Source organism: Ciconia boyciana, chromosome 13 (genome assembly GCF_034638445.1).
Source record: "Ciconia boyciana chromosome 13, ASM3463844v1, whole genome shotgun sequence".
Taxonomy (NCBI): domain Eukaryota; kingdom Metazoa; phylum Chordata; class Aves; order Ciconiiformes; family Ciconiidae; genus Ciconia; species Ciconia boyciana.
In genome coordinates this window covers 6,601,334-6,608,291 of record NC_132946.1, presented here as the reverse complement: position 1 = coordinate 6,608,291, position 6,958 = coordinate 6,601,334, and the positions used below count along the sequence as shown (strand labels likewise).

General features: G+C 50.3%; 1 long non-coding RNA gene across 1 annotated transcript; it reads right to left on the bottom strand.

The window, feature by feature from the left end:
* Positions 1 to 556: 556 nt before the first annotated feature.
* On the bottom strand, positions 557 to 3,120 carry LOC140659205 (uncharacterized). Its single transcript, XR_012045026.1, has 3 exons — positions 2,985 to 3,120; positions 1,941 to 2,014; positions 557 to 743 (listed from the first exon to the last, which is right to left on the bottom strand). It is a non-coding gene; the product is annotated as an uncharacterized lncRNA (long non-coding RNA).
* Positions 3,121 to 6,958: the final 3,838 nt, after the last annotated feature.

Genomic DNA, 6,958 nt, shown 5'->3' with positions numbered 1-6,958 from the left:
AGGGGAGCTGGTGAAAACAAGCAAAGACTCTTGAAGAACTTAGAGAATGAAAAGGACGGTAGATATTTTGAGCGTACGATGCCACCAGCCCTCGGCAAGAGCTGCCATTTTGCTCAGTGTGCTCAACCCTCAGCACAGCACTTCTCCTGCAGCAGGACCCCAGCCTTGGTCCACTCCCATATGAGTAAGAATTAGGACTTAAAAGTCTGGCTACAAGAAAGAAACAATCACAAAACTTTCCCCCTCCTCAAGTCCCTTTCTCAACCAGCTCTGCAGGCAAACATCTCCCCACCATTTCACATCTTTCTGATACCCAGGTACACCTGTATGTCCCAGAGTGGTCCCAGCTTCCAGCCAGAAGCACTGAGGACCATCACATTTCTGTCTATGCACACACCTGTTTTTGGGCCAAATAATCTGAAGGAAACGGCTGCAATCAGTAATGAAGGTGATGGAAAATATGAGGAAGAAAAAGAGAGGACCAGTCCTTCATCTCACCCCACCAGTTCCCAGTGAGGTGACTGCTGGCAGCACTGCTCCCTGCCTGCTCGGTTGCCATTTCAGAGGATTTAAAGCTCTTCCCAAAGCCTTTTACTGGGAAGAAAAGCCAGGGAGAGCCTCATCTTCTGCCTGGTCTTGTAGATCCTGCCCCTTCCTCAAATCCCTGAGTGGCAGAAACTTAATCATTTCTGCTATGTTCATGGTGTCGAAAGCTGGCCTTCTCTGAGATCTCCAAATCTGACCTAGGCAGGAAAAACAAACATGTAAAGTGGCATATCCAGCAAACCCAGCCCAAACGCCTCCTCTGCCCTGCCCAAGCTTTGCTAATGGTCGATCCAGGCCGGCAGCTCCTGCATTTCTTTTCCCACTGCTGCTTTCCCCAGCTCCTGAAACAAAAGCAAGATGGAGCTGCCAGCGAAGAGGGCTGGAGCCCCTGATCTCAGATAGAGCTAGGCCAGGGTCAGGAGCTCGGGAGTTTGCACCATTTAATAGAAAAAGTGAATAAATCTAAACAGCACTTAATTTATTGATGAAGTAAGAAAGACTGTTTAATGTGGAAAACATAAGCAAGATCAATAGCAGAGAGCACAAATAACTAAAGCTATTGACACATAAGTATTTTAAGCCTAATTGCAGGCATATGCACTTTCTAAGGGTATCTCACCTTCTAATAGCACCCTTGAGATTATGGGGTTAATTGATGCAGCTGTTTACTCCTGGCTCACATGGTCCAGATCGGGATTCCCTGGAGGATGCTATTAAACTAAAGTGTTTAATGAAGTGCTAAAGAGTGGAGTTTCTAATATTCTTCCCTTGAATGAAATTGAATAGAAATTTGAGCAAACTTCTCTTCCCCAGGTGGAAAGTGCAGCTCAGCATTGGAGTAAATTGCCCTGTGCTCCTCACAGGGACAGCCTTCCGATGCAGGGGAGAAAGATTTGCTTGGGTTTATTTGTTAGGCTGAGGATGTGGGGATACTCTCGGGTTTTTTTCCTCCCATATCACAGGTAGGAGAAAAGACCTACAAACATGCTCCATTTTAGCACCGCTGTTGGACAAGGAATCCCAGGAAGCCAATGCAATTCACTCCTGTGGCTTTTCAGATTGACTGTGCATTCAGTATGATACTGTGCTTCTCTCTTTTGGGGTGGGCTGAAAGGAGGATTTGGGGATTTGGGAAGGAGAACAGATAACAGCACCAGTGGTGCCGCCAGCCCAGGCGTTTCAGTTCGATGGCAATGGGGCAAACGAAGACTGCCAGAAAAGATGCTCTTAAACTCAGTCTTCTCCTTTTATAATTTGGCCCCAGTCTGGTTTGGTACCTTTGAAAACCAGGTAGATGCCTACATATGATACTTGTTTCCAAGACTGACAATGCTGGCAAAAGCGCACAGCCTCCTCGTACCCATCCTATGGTGCACAACACAAAGCTCAACTACCTTTATCTTTGTAACGGGAAGGTCTCGGCTCTCCTTCACCTCCATTCACCACGCAAGCTTCTCCCAAGTGAGGTCTGAGTGAAGCAAAGAAAGCAATGATGGAGATTTCATCTCTGCAACCCCTCACCCCCACCTAGACCCTGCCTGGAGGGACCTTGGAGCTTTCTCTCTCCCAGGATCCAGCCCCTCCTGCCCACGATCTCCCCCAGCCTCTCACTCTCAGCAAGGCTTGTAACTGCTGTGAGGAAGAAATGGCTTTTTCCATTTGGCTTTTCCAGTCTGAGAGGACACACAGACAACGAATCTGATGAGTCCCTGGAGCGAGGGGCATGGGGCTGGCCTGCCTGGATTCAGCGAGCGGGGCAGTGCACTGATCTCAGAGCCTTCAAGGTCCACCCATGGAATCAGGTGCAATGCATAGACCCTTTAAAATCATCCTCTCCCTCCACAACAGCCTTCCTACTGCAACTTGAGATTTTCTTCTCTTTTAAAATCAATTAGTTTGAAGCCATTTTATAAAAGCCTTTCTGCAGGATAGCCATTCCCAGTGAAAAATGCTCCTTCTATTGCCTCCATCCACACTGCATCTCCCTCGAGAGGGGCAGAGGGATGGTGAGAAGGGAACATTATGTTTGTAGCCCGGGTAATGTTACTAACTCCACAGAAAACGCTTCCAGAAACAAGCCATGCTGGCTGGTGCACCCAGTACACAGTTGGGAGCGTGCTGAGTTAACTAGATTGGTGGTTTCAATGTGTTGCTGACAGACTCCAGAGGGACCCATCAGGGGTCGTGGAAGGTAACTGAGAAAAGCTGGTTTGCTATCAGTCAGCACAAATTTTAAGTATATGGAGGGGTCTGCACATGCACTGTGAAAACCTGGGGGTTCTGTGAATCCAAAAAGGCTAAAACCATGGGTGAAGTGGGTTTTGGGGCTGTTTCTGTCCCATTTGTCACAGGGAATGCGGAACAGAAAGAGGTTGTGTCTTCTGCAGTTGGATGGGGGTTATCTATGGGAGAAAACCATAATTCACCTCAAAATTTACCTGTGTGTGCTCCCTCTTCCCCTTGTGTCTGGGACCTCCGTGGTTTTGGGAAGATGTGTCCGGAGCTGGAGGAGGAGAGAGCTTCCCGCTACGGCAGCGTCGCCACACTCGGACTCCCAGCATCCCAGCTCTGCACTGTGCTGACCAGGCACTTCTGGGCAAAGGTGGGGGAAAAGGAGAAATAATATGAGAACAGCAAAAGCCCAAAAGGCTGGAGAGTTCAGCTGTGTGCTGAGGGACGTGCCTGCAGGCTCAAAGCCTTGCAGAGGTGGACATCGGAGGGGCTAAAGAGAAAGAAAAGAGTCTATGTCCACAGTGTTTCCCCATCTGCTCCTCAAGTGTTGCCTCGTCTTTTAGTAAATATTTCTAACACCAGGACTCCCCCAGTTCTCACCTCTCGCACAAGAACTCCTCTGTGCCTTTCTGGTTTTATTCTGCCTGTGATATTTCTGCCCTCTGTGCAAACCCTCTGCCACCCACCCTTCCTTGTGTGCCTTTAGCCAGCTGTACTCCCCAACCCCTTCCCTTGCACATCAACCCCCCACATGTGGGTCCTGGAGCCAGAAAAGTGGCTCCTCTGGGTCATTTTAAGCACGTGCTATGTCCTTATCAACCTGTGTCATGGAGCAAGGTCGGCGTGGGCTCCTCTTCTCTCCCTGCTCTCTTGCAGCCCACCTAACTCCAACCCCTGCCAAGGGACAGTCCCCAAGCCCTGCCACCACCTGGCCTCAGGACACCGCACTGTCTTCATGGCTGCACCCAAAAATGGGCTGTGAGTCTGTGCCCTGGACAAGGGCACCAACCCTTGCTTGGGGGAAGGCATTATTTGCCTCCCTGCTGCCAGCCTCGTTTTGCTGGGTTTGCTCACATTTGCTCCCATCCAGATGATTTCCCAGCCTCCAGCAGTGTCCTAGACTCTTGCTGTGACTTTCCACCCAGACCAGCGAGCCACAACTGCCCCTCCAAACCCATAAGACATCTCTCTTCTGCTAGCTACAACACTGTGAAGGCAGGCTTAAGCTAAGCTGTTTTATTTCACAGATGCAGCCGGGCCAGCATACAGCCAGATACCGAGGCTCTGCTGATATGTGCTAACTCATTAAACGACCGTAATTTAATTGCTTGCAATTGTCCGTCCATCCCCTGAACTCTGCACTCGCTGCAGCATGGGGCATGGGTGGTCTCCCATCCCCACAGCCTTTCCCTGTCCCCAGCAGAGCGGGACCCGCACAGGCAGGAGGGGCATTGCACAGCCCCCAGCCCAATCGGTCCATCAAAGCCCCCAGTGCTGGTATTACAAAATCATTTGTGGTGTGGAAAAAAAGGAAAACAGCCAAAAGGCCACAATGGAAAACCGGGGAGAGAGGAAAATTAACTAAGAAATATGCAGCCTTGATGTCAATTTGCTAAAGAATATTTATTGTCCTCCCATGCGTCTTGCTTGCTCTCCTAACAAATATAATATTTTTGAAGGAACTAGTCTCCCTTTACCATTGCTGTCTCTCTCATGCCCTTTCTCTGTCGTGCTAGCTCTGTCTCTGCCTCTCTGATACCAACTCTGACAAACCGTGTGATTCTGATGGAAAATTCATTAGTCGTCCCTTTTTTTTTTTCTTCCCCATTTTCCCAGTCAGCTTCGCGCCTGATCTGTCAGCCTCTTCCATCCTGATTATCTGGAGACGCCAATTTCAAAGAGACATCTTAATAGTGATGTCAACGAATTAATTAGATGTGTTAATGAGCTAAAAGCAACCCAAATTAAATTAATGCAGTAATAAGCACAGACAGCAAAATTAGCTCCAATTTCTGTAAATGATTCTGAACTGTACACAACATCTCATCCTGCTAGAACATTACCATCCCCCAAAGCTAATCAAGAACTCCAGTGCAATTAACTGCTTAATTACAAAACACACACACAGCTCATAGATCCAGCAGCAGGAGGGGTGCGCCGGGCTGCAGATCGAGCGGGGAAATTCTCTGCAACAAACACCGTGCATTGGCCCCGCAGGAGAGGCTGTGCCCCCCACCAAAAGCACCCCCGGGATCCTAAAACAGGGTGATCTGGAGCGAGGGCAGGAGCAGGGGCAGGAGGAGGGTGGCCAGGCATGCTCCCTGGGAGCACGCCACGTGCCAGGTCCCGCTGTGGGACAGCCAGCATGGCCAGGGACGCTGGCTGGGCTGTGCCCAGTGTGGTCCCACCGGCGGCAGAGATGTGCCCATCGCCCCGTGTTTTTTATTGTGTTTATCAGGCTGGGGACTGCATGGAAAAGCCTAATTGTCCAGCTCTGCTCACCTCCCCCGGGGATGAGCGGGAAGCCACTAATAGCTTTGCAGAGCTGCTCAGGTATCTGATTAGCTCTAATTGCAGCTGGGAAGACAGAGGGAAGGAGCAGGATAGTGCTGCGGATGGAGTGAAGGGGAAGAAGATGGTGGAAACGGGAAGAAAGGGCTGGGGGGGACGGATGGACATCCCTGGGACAGGGTGGGGGCACGCACGAAGAAGGGAAGAGGAAGGAAAGGCCAACAGAGGAATGATGGATGCAAAGAACAAAAAAAAGGAAAAACCAGGCAAACAAAGAACCGGAGCCAGAAACAAAGGGAAGGAAGGCGAGACAAAGAGGGCTGCACACTGCCAGGCCCCACGGAGCATCCGGGGCACGAGGACTGGTGGAGACGAGAGCGGGTCCTGGCCAGGCCCCATCCTGGCCCCGCAGAGCCGGGGTGTGCTGGGGATGGTGGGAAACTCAGCTGCCTCATTGCAGGATGACACTACTGATTTGGAGGTTGTGGAGTCATTAGTCCACCTAGTAAATGAGGAATATTTGCAATAAAGATGAGGGCAGAGATTCGCTGTGACAAATAGCATCTCCGTGTTTCTCTTTTTTTTCCCACCTTTTATTGCAATTAGTTCGGTCTGTTAATAAGCAAAGGATATTTTTAGTTAATTTCAGTTCCAGTTAATTGATTCAAAAGCGAAACCCAGCAACTGAGTTAATTGATCCATGTGTCTTATGTTGTAGCGGTGAGGTACTCTCCGGGCAGCTGCCACCGCTGGAGCTCATAACGGCACGGGAAGGATGGAGAGCGGGGGGATAGCAGACACCCCTGCCCCAAGGATGGGGGGTGAACACCACCACCAGCAGCTCTGCCACTTGCCCCTTGATGCAGAATAAGCTGCAGGGTGATGGCCTTCGCACGCCTGGCATGGGAAGCGTGCCAGCCCCCGTGCAAGCCGGCGTTTGTGCACTGCAGCAGAAATGCTCATGCCAGAAAGCTCAGTGAATGGGATGCCCTGGCTAGCTCTGTCTGGCAGGATGTCCAGCCCTGCACGCTGTCCCTGGCGGGCACAGCGGGAGATGGTGTTTCAGGAGAGCATGCTACCTCGTCCACTTTCCATCCCCCTGGCACTACCCAGCTCCCTGAGCCGTCTTGGCAGGGACACAGGGGCCCAGGGATTTTAGCTGCCACTTATAAAGCTATTTCCATGAGTTTGTCTAATCCTCTTTTCCTCCCATGGCAGCAAGTTCCCAAAGTTCACTACATGCCGTGTCCAGAAGTGTTTTCTTTTATCTATCTCAAACTTAATCTCTTACTGTTTTCAATCAAGTGCCCCTCGTTCTTCTATTACAGGATTTGGTGAACGACCATTCTGCGTCCAGCTTATCCACTGCCTTCAGGATTTCCTAAACCTCAGCCAAATCCCCCCTCAGCCTTTTCCACCTCTGCCTGGCAGGCAGTGCCATTTCCTACCTGTGTTGCATGTCTGCATCTTGTCACAAGGGACTGGTCCTTCTTTTTCATAGGGAGACTGGATCTCCTTACTTGTTGATTTAACACAAGGGTCTCCTGTCCCTAGACCGCTGATGCTCCCCAGCTGAGGGTGCTCACAGCCACGAGTAGCCAACACTTAGCAGCATTTTGATTCAGTATTACATAGTCTGTCCTGCACCTGACTGCTGCTTTTTGGGAAT